Below are 16,569 nucleotides of genomic sequence, written 5' to 3'. Positions count from 1 at the left end.
GCTACCTTGAGCAGCTGACAAAATAAAAGAATCTACATGCATTTCAAGTAATTTATAACTTTGATTATTACAGTTATTTCTTAATTGTAAACCCTCCATGTTTTCTTCCAAAATTGCTATTTTGCAGAGGGGTTATTAGGGGGAAGAGCAACATTTTGAGCCAAAAATTGGGGACAGTTGAGAGGTTGGCTATGCCTAATTCTATAAAGCAGTTTATTTGCATGTACCCCTCAACCTGTTAATGCAGTAAATCTGAACAAGGCCAAATATACTGGGGGCACATATAAACAGTACTAAAAATTGCTCTTGTATAAATTGAGACAGTTGATAGAACAGCTCTTACTTTAACATGCATTTTTCTGAAGGTTATGAAGTCTGAAACTTATTATTTAGTGACTTCTGGCAAATCATTTAGGAATTAAAACTACAAATTTTATGAACAACAAACCAAAAATAAGAAGCAAAAATCTATTCATTCTTTAAAAATCTGGACAGTTGGGAGGTATAGTTCAGCTGGGCCTGTCTGAGTTTGCTGCCCTTCCCCCCTGACAAAATAATGGTTGAATGGAGCCTCTGCAGCCATTCCAATGAACCATTACTTGGCTATTTCACTCCATTTACCATAAACACTAATGTGCATACTGCTTTACTTCTTGGACTTCATTTAAAAGTTTTACTTTGTATTTTACAGCACAAACACTAAGTCATCTGTTAAACAAAGCAATGCAGTCTCACAATGAAAACTTAGCATTAAAACTTCTCTGCCCTTGAAACTCACATTCATTGAAACAGCATTGAAACCCACATTCAAAGAAAATACATTTTGCCAGTGGCAGATAAAGATTAATTTTGGGCTGTTTTCGAATCATAGGCCCCTTGCATATGAAACATACATGTGCTCTTTGATACACCTTCCTCATTGTAATAAAATTATATTCCTTGTACAATACAGTACACTTGTTAGAGGGTGTTTTAAATTTGTTTTGAACATTTTCCAGTAAGCAATGAAACAAACCATATGCACCCATAATGGCAAAACTGCCCAGTTGAGAACATTTATCATAAAAAGTCTACTCAGACTTCCACAGTCCACCATTATTAGTAAATATACACAATTCTACAGTCCACCATTATTAGTAAATATGCACAATTCCACATTCCACCATTATCAGTAAATATGCACAATTCTACAGTCCACCTTTATCAGTAAATATGCACAATTCTACAGTCCATTATCAGTAAATATGCACAATCTCTGAAGTAAGTCATCTAAATAATTCCACATTAAAGAAATCTGTAACTAATGAAGCGGTTGCTGCTAGCAATCACCTTTATATTTCATGGTTTCATCGAAAAATAAAGTGTCTGTTGCCCCTCAGGAATAAATTGCCTATATTACATTAAAAAATGATAAGCTAGTAATAATATTGCAAGAGGAAATGGATGGCAAACTGATAACAAACTCATAGTTAGTATCTTCATCAAGGAGAACATTCTCATTACAGCAGCATCCACCCCTTGTGGGAGTAGAACCCACAGCCTTCTGCATCAAAAGCAATCACACAACCTGTTGTGCTATAGTATTAACTAGGCAAAGCACTAAACTTCTATTCCCCTGCAGCTCTCAGCTCCTTGTAAAATCTACTCAATACTCAACTGCATCTCAACTTCGCAGATCAAGAAAACGGGAAAAGCCAAAATGTATTGGGGGGGGGGTCAAAAGCCCAAAAACCAGGGACACATTAAACATTGCTTGTATAATCTTGGGAAGTTGCTAGAATAAAATGTTGTGTTGCCACCATATATTTTACTGCCAAGGTCCCTGAGCAAAAAACAGTCAGAGTAACATACCACTACTCCACATCAGCTGCTTTGTAAAAGAGAGGAAGACTGAAACTTAAATGGCTAACATTTAGTGAATTCAGTTCTCACCATAGCTGTCAACCTCTTAGTACAAAACACCTGGACAAACCCAGTAATGAGGGAATACAGCCCTCAAACATATTCAGTGAATTCAGTTCTTGCCATAGCTGTCAACCTTAGCACAAAAACCTGGACGAAGCCAATAATGGGGGAATACAGTCCCAGAAATAGGGACAAATTTAAAATATTCATCTTATAAACTTAGAAAATTGCTAGAAAAAAAGGTTGTGCTACTATGTATTCTGAAGAACATGAAGTTTGAAATTCAAATGCCGGTCAGTTTTACTGCGGACAGAACAAAAACAATTTTCAGCAGAGACGCAGGGATTAATACTGCAGACACGTCTTTGTAAAATGGCAGAGCACCAGAGCAAATCCACAGGGAGGAGATGCAGACTCCACACAGAAGCCACCCCAACCAAGAATCAAACCAGAAAACCTATAGCTGTAAGGCAACAATACTACCAATGCACCATAAATTATGCAAGGAATTAAACATTCAGAAACCTGAAGTCTGAAATTCAAATGCCTGTCAATTTTATTGCGGACAGAACAAAACCAATTTTCAGCAGAGACGCAGGGATTAATACTGCAGACACGTCTTTGTAAAATGGCAGGGCACCAGAGCAAATCCACACAAACACAGGGAGGAGATGCAGACTCCTCACAGAAGCCACCCCAACCAAGAATCAAACCAGAAAACCTATAGCTGTGAGGCAACAATACTACCACTGCACCATCAATTATGCAAGGAATTAAACATTCAGAAACCTGAAGTCTGAAATTCAAATGCCTGTCAATTTTACTGTGGACAGAACAAAAACAATTTTCAGCAGAGACGCAGTGGTTAAAACTGAAGACACATCTTTGTAAAATGGCAGGGCACCAGAGCAAATCCACACAAACACAGGGAGGAGATGCAGACTCCACACAGAAGCCACCCCAACCAAGAATCAAACCAGAAAGCCTATAGCTGTGAGGCAATAATACTACCACTGCACCATCAATTATGCAAGGAATTAAACATTCAGAAACCTGAAGTCTGAAATTCAAATGCCTGTCAATTTTACTGCGGACAGAACAAAAACAATTTTCAGCAGAGACGCAGGGATTAAAACTGCAGACATGTATTTTAAAAATCAGATACTTCAGAGACACAAGTCATATGGATCTGAAGAAGGGTTGTTTGGAGTAACCCAAAAGCGCTTATCCCTCTACAGTTTTATTGATTTTATTTCTGCAAGCTGAATAAATGTGCCTATACATTTAGCTATTTATCTTGGAGCATGTTCTTTATGCACATCTACTGAAATGCTGGCAAGCTGTTAAACTGAGTCATTGGAATTGTTTTCAGCATTTGAACTATGCTGAATTTTTTCATCTATGCTTTTGTTCAGCATTTGATACTTATGCTGAAGGCATACTGGGACTAGATATCGGCTGGCCCTGGCTTTGTTAATTGTGCTGTTTGTCGGATTTTTGATATTTTATTACAGCACACTCATGAGTTCCGGACTTATTTTGTTTGGATATATATATATATATATATATATATATATATATATATATATATATGTATCTGCATATATGTATCTGTGTATATGTATCTTAGGAATGTTGACTGCTTCCACATTGTACATTCCCTATGCTAGTCAGACTGTACTGCATGATTTGTTACTGATACTAGCCTGACATCATACAGGTGGGATGAAGTACTGTTAATATCTTGTGCCCATGCTGTGTCAGGTCCTGGTTATGGGATTTGCAACAGTTGGTATTGTATTGCAAGACAGACCTGTTTGGCTGTGGGGGGGGTATCAATACGTACAAAACGTATGTTGCTTGGGCCCCCTCATTCCTATTAATGGTGCATGTGGTCATATATGTTCTTATGTTCTCTTTTATATCTATAGATATATGTCTGTATATATATATATATATATATATATATACATATATATATATATATATATATATATATATATATATATACATATATATATATATATATATATATATATATATATATATGTATAAATATGTATATATATTTATATATATTTATTTATATTTATGTATATATATATATGTATATATATATATATATATATATATATATATATATATATTACTGTATATATATATATATATATATATATATATATATATATATATATATATATATCACACATATATACGTAGACATATATATTTATAGCTATATGCATATGCGCATATATACATATATATATATATATATATATATATATATATATATATATATATATATAAAACCAAAAGCCTTCTCATTACTCTGGTATGAGGAAGTCAACGAGACGCATAGCGTCAATATAGAACTGTTTCTTCTCACTAGATCGTATGAATCAAGAAAATATTGAGACGTTTTTATAGCTATATTTATGGAGATTTTTCAAACATGCTGTATATATATTACAATTATATGCTCTTACCATTTGATGTTTTAGGTGACTTTTCATCTTTTGATGTTTTTGGTAATTTTTTAGTTATGTTAGTTAGGGAGTGGAATTATAAATATATATATACCTTAGGCGTATATATTTTCTATATGAGGCTTTATTATGTAAGGAATGAATAAGGAAGACTTACCACTTGTTCCCAAACATATTTTTAACGCTATACTGTTTTCACAAGTTTTTAACTAGGATGTATTTTTAATCATTAGTTTGATCAATTAGTTAATTAGATGATTGTGTGCAGATTGTTATATTGAATTAAGTGCTTGTCTTCACTATATAAGAGATGTCACAATATGATAACAGTAGATCTGAAGAAGCGTGCATTAAGCACGCTAAAGCGCTTATCTCTGTTTTTATGGAATAAAGAAGCTTTTTTACGAACGGACTTCTCGTGGTGTATCCTGACTACTGTTTAATTACTACATACATATATATATATATATATCTATATATCTATATCTATTTAGATATAAATATATATATATATACACACACACACACACACACACACACACACACACACACACACACACACACACATACGTCTACATGTTTAAATATATTTCCTGTACTGTTGAGTGACTGTGCTGGATGATATGTTTGTGAAAACATCAAGGCTATGTATATCTGACATGGCTTAGTAGTAAATCATTTGGCTATGGTGTGCAGCGTCCTGGGTTCGAGCCTTGCAGAGGTTGTTGATTTTGTTGCTGAGCAGAACAAGGGCTGTTGTATACAGAATGATTAAGGCACTTTTAAGCAGTTGTAAGTGGGTTTGCATGGAGGTATGCACTGCTAACTTCCAGTTACAGCTTCTTATGCTGATTTCGCTTCTCAATTGCTTAACCTGTGTAGGCATTGCTTACCCTCACGCAAACAGGCTTAAACCCACTTACTGCTGCTTAAAAGTGCTTACTCCCACTTACACCCTCACTAATTCCTTTAAAAAAAAGAATAAAGGGTCGATAGGAAAGTGGTGAAAAAGGGGTACAAAGAGGGAAAGACAGTAGGGAAAATAGCTAGGGATGTGCAGGAAAGGTGTAGGAAAGGTCCATAGCTGCCCATTTCTTCTACAGCAAGAGTTGTGCATATACACTGAATTTGGAGCTATGTTTGGACACTCAAACCCCTGATGGAGTGGTGAGGACAACAATAATATGCTGTGATGCCAGTTAGACCAGATTACATGTGTCGGTGGACACATGTGCGAAATGGACAACTATGTATGGGGCGAGATTTTTTTTGAGAACAGATTGCCCTTTTTTTTTTTCAGGTTAGAGTGGGATGTTGGGGAGAAATAGTAGGTATATTTGGGGACGTAGATTGGGTAGGTTAACAGACAAGACAAACAAGACAGATATAGGGGCAGTATATGACACATGTGGGGGTAAACACCTTGATTGGGTGGGGTGTTAGAAAATCGGAAGCCCATGAGCCCCCTAGTGGAAACAATAGGACTGAGGTCCCCACCCATGGGCAATCACCACCCAAAGGTGGCTGTGCTGAGGGCTGAGTCGGAGAGCCAGGCCAACCCTTAAGTCACAGCATGCGGCCCTCGAGCTGGTGTAGCAGATCTCCAAACTCCCGGTTGAGCTCGCTATGCACCATGCCCCAGACCTGGCGATGGGTGACAGGTTCCTGTTTGTGTCTGCTCCCAGAGATGCGAGCCCCATCCCCTGAGGTAGTTCTACCCAATGGTGGTGCAGGACCAATGGACGAGGAGGTCCCGGGTTGGGCCCCAGACATGCTGGTGCCCGGTCCCATGGCCAGCTGAGTTGGGACAGGTGGGTCTGCTGGGACCTACATGGGTCTGTTGGGACCTACATTCCCATACATGCTATGGTGTTTATGTTTTATCAGCATACGTGGGTTAGTAATAGCCAACACATTCCAGGATTAGGTATAACAGCATGCATAGATATTCCGATTAACCCAGACAACAGATATGGAACAGTCGCATAGCAAACAGAACACATGCAAATATGGGACCACAGTGATAATTACAACAGCATGCAGGTACATTGATGGCACCATGCCACCAGTGTTGAAGTATTTCAACATAGCACATGCATAGAAACAGATTTAAATAATTGTCAAACAATAGGACATATGTCCCAACATTACATTTAAGTTAGTACATACCAATTGAGTTGGGTATTTAGTTTATTGTTGCAGACATGGTGGGGGCGGATGTCAATTAACAACTAGTATATTTCTGTAGTTCACATTACTTTCCTAGTCAGTGTTGTTATCTGTACCTTACAATTATTAGTACACTACCCTATTGCCTTATTTTGGACAGTGGTATGGCTGTCGACAACTATATACATTAACTGGTTTTACCTGCAGTATATACCTCTTACCTGGCATACCTGTGGAGGAACTGTTTGTTAACACTACCTAACTGTTTGTACACATACTCCCAGATTCCAGGTTGATGTTATGCACATACCTGTCCATTACTTTTTGCACAGACTCTGTGCATGTCTTGACCGCATGCAGGTGAACCGGGACATAGTTAGACTATTGCCCCCTTAAAGCTTTAGTGACTTATAACATAAAATTATACAGGATTTCCTAGACAATTATATTATGTTGCACAGTGTGGATGACAGTGATGAGTGATACCTTATTATTCAGAGCAACTGCAACACTCACAATGCCATACAATACCAGAGTAAACAGTACCAGTACAGGGTATCAATCTTTTATTTGTAGGCACAGTGTTCCTATCTGACGGACCTGTGGGGCCAATGTTTGTTAGCACTACCTGAATGTTGCCACACAGATTACCAGATTCCACATTAGTATTATGCACATACATCTCACTCTGTTATAGTACACACTGTGGTCACATGTTGACAACATGGGGGTGTAGATGGGACATACTTGGCTTATTACTCTCATAACAGTTTGGAGAGTTGCTTGAATGACAGGTTTGTTCTTATAGATGTGTGACAATCAGTTGTATTTCTTATTTGCTGCCTAAATGTCTGGGATCATCCAACTGATTTCCCAGGGGGACAGGGTGACAGGCAGCAGATAAGGGCCGATATACTGGACATTCTGTACATATCTGTTAAGTTGTGGGGTATGATTCTGTATGCAGCCTACTACCACTCCCAGGATTTAGACCATGGCTGTGTCTGCTCAAAATAAAACACTGTCCATCACAGTTGTATGCACTATATAGATATTGCTGTATATCTTTTATCTGATTTCTGTCTATAATTCTCCTGTAGTTTTACATTCTGAATTTGTATTACAACACTCTTATACAGGATTCCCTAGACAGTTATATTATGTTGCACAGTGTGGGTGACAGTGATGAGTAATACCTTATTATTCAGAGCAACTGCAACACTCACAATGCCATACAATACCTGAGTAAACAGTACAGGTACAGGGTATCCATCTTTTATTTCTAGGTACAGTGTTCATATCTGACGGACCTGTGGGAGCAATGTTTGTTAGCACTACCTGAATGTTGCCACACAAATTACCAGATTCCACATTAGTATTATGCACATACATCTCACTCTGTTACTGTACACACTGTGGTCACAGCTTGACAACATGGGGGTGTTTATGGGACATATTTGGCTTATTACTCTCATAACAGTTGGGAAGTTGCTAGAGTGACAAGTTTGTTCTTATAGATGTGTGACAATCAGTTGTATTTCTTGTTTGCTGCCTAAATGTCTGGGATCATCCCACTGATTCCCCAGGGGACAGGGTGACAGACAGCAGATATGGGCCAATTTACTGGACATTCTGGACATATCTGTACAGTTGTGGGGTATGATTCTGTATGCAGTCTACTACCACTCCCAGGATTCAAACCATGGCTGTGTGTAATAAAGATACTACAGTTCACATCTCAGTTGCGTGTGCTGTTTGGATTTTGCTGTCTGTCTTTTCACTGTTTTCTGTCTATGTCTCTCTCAGTTGTACTATATGATCTCTTGGGGATTACACCAGTCATATACAGACATTTCTACACATTTTATTTATGTTGCACAGTGTGGGTAATAGTGCTTAATACAACAGTACTATTAAGTGATTGCAAATCTACATTACCATATGATACCAGAGTAAACACATGCAGTCCAGCAGTTAGACCTTTCTTGTCAGGCTATTATGCTTTTATTTACATATAACCTATATGAGACTCTTCCTGCCCTATTCTCTGGTTTATGCAGTACTTGCTTGTTTATTTATTGAAGTTAAAGAGTTTAAAAAGATGACATTGTTCTTCTTTATTTTTAAATTTATATTAGTGTAATTTACAGTTAATCTAGCATATATTTGATTTTGTACACACTTTTATAAGCCATAACCCACATTTAATGTGTTTCGTATTTGTGCTACACTGCTTTGGTTTGATATGTTGTATCAAAACATGCAACATACTTTAATATGTGATGTTGTTTGGTTTGATACGTTGTATCTAAACATGTGACATATTTCAATATGTGATGCTTTTACTATTTAAGGATGATTTTCTTAGTTTATTTTTATCTGAGGAAGTTGCTGTATGGTCAGCGACGAAAAGCGCTTCATTAAAATAACTTTATTTTTTACTCTGGGCTTCTAGACCTGTTTGTTTTGTCTTTTCTAGTTTTGTATACTTTTAGCAAGTCTTGTATGCAGTACTTGCCTTTAACAATACAGGTTTTATACAGGCAATTAACTTAACTTACTAATACTTTTAGATTTATTTCCTATGACAGTACATGCAAGAGTATTGCTAAGCTGCCTCACATTGCAACTGCTCCAAGCGATATCCATGGGCCTCCTGGTTCACAGTCCACTCACTTGCCACTGTAAAGGACATAAGAGGAATATTTAGCCATACCTATCCATAATATACATGAGCTTGGCAAGTATTAAACAGGTAGTGGAGTGATACACACAGCTGGGACCTCCCTGTCCTCCCAGCTTCTTGGATCCACTGATCCAAGAGCTCCCCCTTTCACTGCTTCAGGTTGGCATAGTGATGCCTGACCTGCTCACCAGTTCAGAGTATGCCAGTGGCACTGGTGAGGTCACAGGTGAGACAGTCCCAGGCTTCTGCTTTAAATTGCGAACCCTGGTACTGGCCTTGCAGCAGTCTCTGCTCATGGTCTTTCACAAGGAGTCCTGCCATGTCTCTGGACTCCTGGATGCCTCAGCGCTGTGCCTAAAAGTGCACACCCTCTCCCATTTCAGACATAGTGCCTGCAAGGGGAAGCTACAACCAGTTATGAAATGTATTCCCACCTGTTGGGTTTAAATAGGGCTAATTTCCTGCACTTTGCCATGATTGGATGGTTTTGAAAAGGCTAAGCTATGGGTAAACCTGCTTACCTAAGTTGGTATTGTTTAAAGGGGTTTGCCAATGGGAAATTTGAGTTAGCTGGCCTACAAATTGCTTACATCAACTAAGCTGTCCATGCAATGCTTAGCATTGCTTAATATTTAATTTGCATTATATTTGTTTTTTTGGCATTGGTTTATTATTCATTACATGTTATATATGTGTCTGGTATCCATGACTCATGCGTACGTACACTGTATGGGGTCCTTGTGTTTATTAGGGGACTTCAATAGTTTATTACAATGACACCTCACATCTGGGCCTACCGCAGTACTCCAGTTCAAATATTTATGTTATGTAGTAGGTTATACAAAATAAAACTGTATATAGATTCCTTTCACATGTTAAGTTTGATTTTTCTATAGTGAGGATCTGTTCGGTGATACCTCAATGTTATGTACTGCTGTGATGGCTTACTGGTTAACTACTGTGACTATAGAGTACAGGGCCCTGGGTTCAGGACCAGCAAGGGCTGGTGATTTTGTTGCTGGGCAGAACAGCGGCTGTTGGTTACAGAGTGATTAAGGTACTTTTAAGCAATTGTAAGTGGGTTTGCTTGGGTTTGTGTGGGTTTGCGCGAAAGCAAGCAATGCTATCCTCTGATTAAATATGCTTACAGAGTGTTAGCTTTAATATTGCTTAACCTGTGTGCGTATTGCTTACCCCCATGAAAATGGGCCTAAACTCACTTACTACTGCTTAAATATGCTTAATCCTGCTTACTACTGCTTAAATACACTTACTCTTGCTTACTAGTGCTTACACCTGCTTACCTCTGCACTAATTTAGACAGTAATGTCTAATGGTTCTTGGGAATCCTTATGTCACAGTCAGATAGCCAGTTGGCTCACAGACAGGTAGTTAGAACTGGGGGGTCTATCTCTATAAAGAGGCCAGTCACAAGCGGAATCCCTCAGAAACTTGTTCTGGGACTGCTCCTTTTTGGCATTTACTTTTCTGAAGTCAAGGCTGATGACAATGGGCTCTGACAGACTAAATTTGCAGATGATTGTAAATTGGGAGCTGCCACTGAATCTCCCACTGACATGGGTATTCTCCAGGAAGGGCTGACACAGACAAACAGTTAGTATTAGAGCCATAGACTAAAATTCATTGCCAAGAAATTTATAATAGTATCCTTTGGGATGTCATCAACCCTTGGTAACTATCATATTAACAACACCCTGCCCCCCACAAGGTGACCAGTATTCAGTAATTTGGGGACACACATAGTAATTTAGCCTTTGATCATCACATATCTACAATGGTGAGGAAATCATTCTGTGTTATGCAACTTATAAACATAGGCATGGCATCTAGATCCAAGGAAGTCATTGTTCCACTGTATTCGTCATTCATCAGACATATTATTGCATACAATGCCCCCTTTGATATGTACATAACCAGGCATATCCAACAATTGCAATGTCCACAGAGGTTCCTCACTAAAAGAGTACAGGGCATAAGTAACATGTCCTGTGCAGACCAACTCAAGGTCCTATCCCTGTATTCTGTCTCCTTTATGCTATTGAAGGGAGATCTGTGCTTGCCATACAAGGCATTGTCAGAACCAACTTTGATTGACCTTTTGCATAGCCACAAAGCAAACAGCACCAGAATTACCCATTCAAAAACTTAAACCTTGCCTGTAAAATAAATAGGAACTGTTGGAGAGACAGGTATGTATCTCAGAGACTACCCCTTCTTTGGAACGGGCTCCTAATCCATGTGAGGCAGAATCCCCCCCCCCCAACCAATTTCTACTGTAACTTCGGCAACTGGTTGGAAATAGTGAGGATCTATTCGGTGATACCTCAATCTTATGTACTGCTGTGATGGCTTACTGGTTAACTACTGTGACTATAGTGTACAGGGCCCTGGGTTCAGGACCTGCAAGGGCTGGTGATTTTGTTGCTGGGCAGAACAGCGGCTGTTGGTTACAGAGTGATTAAGGTACTTTTAAGAAACTGTAAGTGGGTTTGCGCAAAAGCAAGCAATGCTATCCTCTGATTAAATATGCTTTCAAAGTGTTAGCTTTAATATTGCTTAACCTGTGTGCGCATTGCTTACCCCCATGCAAATGGGCCTAAACTCACTTACTACTGCTTAAATATGCTTAATCCCGCTTACTACTGCTTAAATATGCTTACTCTGGCTTACAAGTGCTTACACTTGCTTACCTCTGCACTAATTTAGACAGTAATTTCTAATGGTTCTTGGGAAGGTGGGTGATTTGGAAGCTGTATGGAGTTATCATTCATTTACACATTTTACTTTCCATTTGTATCCCTGATTCCTGTGTACATATACTGTATGGGGTACATGTGATTATCTGTGGACTTTGCAACATTATGCCACTGCCACCTCACATCTGCATTTAATGCAGTACTCCAGTTCACAAATATATGTTATTTAGTAGGTTATGCAACTAAAAATATTGGTCATAAAGTGATTTCACATGGAAAATGGATTGTACTGTAGTAGGACTCAAACCGAGAATGACTGCTCGTAAGGTGAGTGCGCTGCCCACTACACTATTGCTGTATTGCTTCATTTGCCTATGTCTTGCTTTTTATCCTCTTCTGTCATTTAAGCTGCATTAACTGTAGCTATGCGATGGGCAAACCCATGCACCTACGGTTAAATTTAACCTGTTTCATAAAAGAAAATCTTTATATTTGTTGTTTTAACTATTGCTCTTGTACACGTGGGGGATGTTGCTAGGAGTGTGCATACACCTATGAGCGTTCTCACTCATTCTTTTATGACTTGTCTGCTGTTTTTCATTGTAGGAGCATGTATATTCTGAGAGCTCTGCTTTCAGACATGCCCCTGCACTCTTACATGCTCTTTGTAACATTAGGAGCTTCATTAATATGCATGGCTCGCTGATGTCCGGCTCCTAAACGGCTGCTTCCATGCAGGACTAAGCTAGTCCTGCATGGAAGGATAGTGAATCTGGGGGTATATATATAAGAAAATAAAATGTTACCAAGAAAAAAAATGTTTTTCTGGAAAATAAAAAATGGATGATACAGAAAAATATAGAAAAGTATGGCATAAGAATGTAATGATAAAACATTACTATGTAAAACCATGGGGAAATCTAACAGATGAAAAAATAAATCTATAAAAAATAAGAAGAAAGTGGAATAATCAGAAGGTAGAATGTCAAGATTGTTTGTGTAGTCTGGTAATAGATAAATTGCTAGTAAATGGAAATATGCCATTTAAGAAGAAAAGTGGTAGAATATGTTTACATTGTCATGAAGAAGAAACTATAGAAAATGTGTTTTAAAATGTAAAAGTAAAAAAAGTTATGGGGAAAACTATGTAATGAAGATATAAAAGAAATAGATAAAATAAACAAGGATATGATTAAATATAGATATTAAAGAATATAAGTAAAGAATATGGTAAAAGAATAGATTAAAAGTTATTTTATGCTATATGGGTTATATGTAATGAATGTATAAATGAAATTGTTTAATGATAAATGTTTTTTACATCAATATTAAGTAAAATCAGATGGTTATACAAAAAGGAGTGGGGATCTAATAGGGATGAAAATTGAGTATGACTGTGTAAACAGATTTGTGTATGTGTGTGTGTGTATATATATATATATATATATATATATATATATATATATATATATATATATATATATATAAGTATATGTATGTGTGTGTGTGTATATATATATATATATATATATATGTGTGTGTGTGTGTGCACACTTGCAGATATTTATATAAATATTTAAATATTTTGTAAATAAGATTTACTTTTGTATATAAATAAAGGAACCCTACTATTTTAAATAGGTGTGGTGGGAATCATTCCCTGGCTACTACCAACTCAAGCAGACTGGACCTTGGTTTAATGTCTATATATCGAAGGGCAACACACACTGTAAAGCAGTGCCCTCTAATGCAACACTTCAGTGTTATTAATCGAATTACCTAAAGTGTAAATAGAACCCACAGCCTTCTGTTCTTCCAGTCCAAAGGACAGTGTGCTACCCATTGCATCACTTGCTGTATCTTTCGGCTTTTCCTGGTTAGGGGTCGCCACAGTGGAACTCCGGTCCGCTAATGATTGGCAGTAGATTTTTATGTACCGAGTTGCCAGCCCTGACGCACAGCCTTCAACGAAGGTACGCCCATTCACGCATGTCTCCACACAGAAGATGCTTTAGCTGAGAATCGAACAGGACAACGTCTTACTGTGAGGCAACAACACCACACCCATTGCATCACTTCTTCTTCTTCTTCTTCTTTCAGCTTTTCCCAGTTTGGGGTCGCCACAGCGGATCACCTGTCCGCTCATGATTGGCAGTGGAATTTTACGGTGTTGAGTTGCCAGCTCGGCATCCAAACTTCCACAGAAAGCACACACATGCACACACTCACACCTAGGGCCAATTTGGAGTGTCCAATGTACCTACAGCATGTCTTTGGGATGTGGGAGGAAACCGGAGCACCTGGAGGAAACCCACATGACCACAGGGAGGACATACAGACTCCACACAGAAGGCACCCAAGCCAAGGATCGAACCAGAGAACCTCTTGCTGTGAGACGACAATGCTTACACTGCTAAATAAATGTTTTCAACTTGAAATGTATGTGCATGCAAATGTTATAATATACACGTGTACATAATGTCTTAAAATCAAAAGAAATATTAATTTTCTTCTCAAAGGAAGCGTGATGTGCTGACTGGAAAAGCAAATCCAGACTCTGCCACAAAAAGATTGGTTTGTTCTTGCTTTCTTATATTTTGTATAGCTTGACTTCTTCTGTTTTGTATATTTTGATTTAATTTCTTTATACTGTCTTTTACTTGCATTCTGTTTTTAATTGCATATTTTAAACTAGAAAGAGACTACAACTGTGTCTCTTGTGAGTCAAACAGAAATTACTCACCCTTGTGCTGTTGTGTTTTTAACCTCAACTGTCTTTCTAGTTGCTTGTCCCTTATATTAATGTGACCATATATCTCCTACTCCCTCCTCTTTTATTCTTATTGCGAGTAAACTCAAAATTATCATTTTGTGAAATCACTCCCCTTCAAATATTTAAATTTATTGGCCATCCCACTGTATTCCATAGACCCAGAATACAAAGTGTCTACCATCCTTTAATCTTGCTCTTTTAAAATTAGTAGCTCTCCACTTAGATAGCTAAACGTAAGTTGTCCTGTTTCATATCTAACTGCTTAGTGCACATGGAAGCTCTTAGGATATTACCCCATTTTTTCATCTTACCTTTAAAATGTACAAAATCTAGTCCAAGACCAGCAGTTATTAGAGAGGCCACATTCTGTGTCTCAGTAGTCATCATGGGATTAGTGCTTCTCTTTTGTTGCTGCTGAGAGAAAGAGCACAGGGACATCACTGCTGATCACTGGAAAGCCTAATAACTGCTTCACATGTGCCAGCTTGGAATTTGTACTTATATTTTGCTCCTGGTGAGAGAAGAAGCAGAGTGCATTGATTCCTGACTGTTTTAGGTTAGGCAGTGAGTATCTGTATTTGACCTTCCTGGTTGGTTTGGTTGCTATTCATGGCATCTACCAGGAAAAGTCTACAACAAGCCTACTTACCCTTGCATCATCTGGGACAAGACTGTGGATCACCAAACAGCCTACGGCCCATTTCTCATCTTGGAATTGGTGCTACTACTGTTTTGCTTCTGGTGAGAGAAGATGCAAAGGAGTGTTGTATCCCAGCATCATGAAGCTGTGGTAAGACCAGCACTATTAGAAGCCAGGCAGTAGCCATTCAGGCATCTTCCCTCTTTTCATCATTCTTCATTAGCCAATTCTTTATTTTCAGGAAGTACTGCTTGCACTGCTTCAGACTTCAGAAAATCTCACTAAATACTTCATCCATAAATCATTGAGGTCTACTTATTTGTTTCCCCATAACTGTTTAATATTGCCATGTAGAGATGTAAACAGAAACTCCCTGGATCAGATTGTCAATACACCAACAGGGGTGCAACTATACTGGGTCTGGTCTTCCCTAATATGGGAGAATGTTGCAAACCCTTTAGTGTAATGTCTTCCCTGGTAAGGTCAGATCACAAAATGGTCACCCTTGAAGTAAAAATAAAACCTGGAACCACAGCTAACTCTGGAATGCCTCGAATACACCTTGAGAATAAAAACACCTACACGAGGGTACTATTCATTGACTTCAGCTCTGCATTTAGCATGGTCATCCCTCTTCATCTATAATGAAGCTACTCTAACTAGGTGTCAACACTCCATTTTGTAACTGGATTCTTGACTTCTCACAGACAGAAGGTGTGTTCAGGAAATACTCCTTCGAATAGCATCACTCTTAACACTGGAGTCCTACAAGGATGGTACTAAATCCCTTGCTGTTCACCCTGTTTACACAATATTGTATAGTCAGGTACAATACAAATCACATCATCAGGATTGCTGATGACACAACAGTGGTGGGCCTCATCAGTAAAGGCGATGAAACAGCGTGTGGCGATGAGGTGGACAACAACTGATTACTTGGTGTGGAAATAACAACATAGCACTAAATGTGAACAAGACAAAAGTGATCATTGTGGACTACAGGAAAAATCACAAGGAACATTCTCCCCTCCCCTTACCATCAGTGGGGAAACAGTGGAAAGAGTGAGAACCATGAAGTTTCTGGGAGTGCACATTAATGAGGACTTGTATTGGAACACCAATACAAATGCCATTGTCAAGAAAGCACACCAGAGATTGTACATTTTGAGAAGGCTGGGGAGAGTGAATTT

The sequence above is a fragment of the Protopterus annectens genome, chromosome 1.part1 (assembly GCF_019279795.1).
Source record: "Protopterus annectens isolate FY-2018-M chromosome 1.part1, PAN1.0, whole genome shotgun sequence".
Lineage (NCBI taxonomy): Eukaryota > Metazoa > Chordata > Ceratodontiformes > Protopteridae > Protopterus > Protopterus annectens.
Note: the sequence above shows the minus strand (reverse complement) of the source record.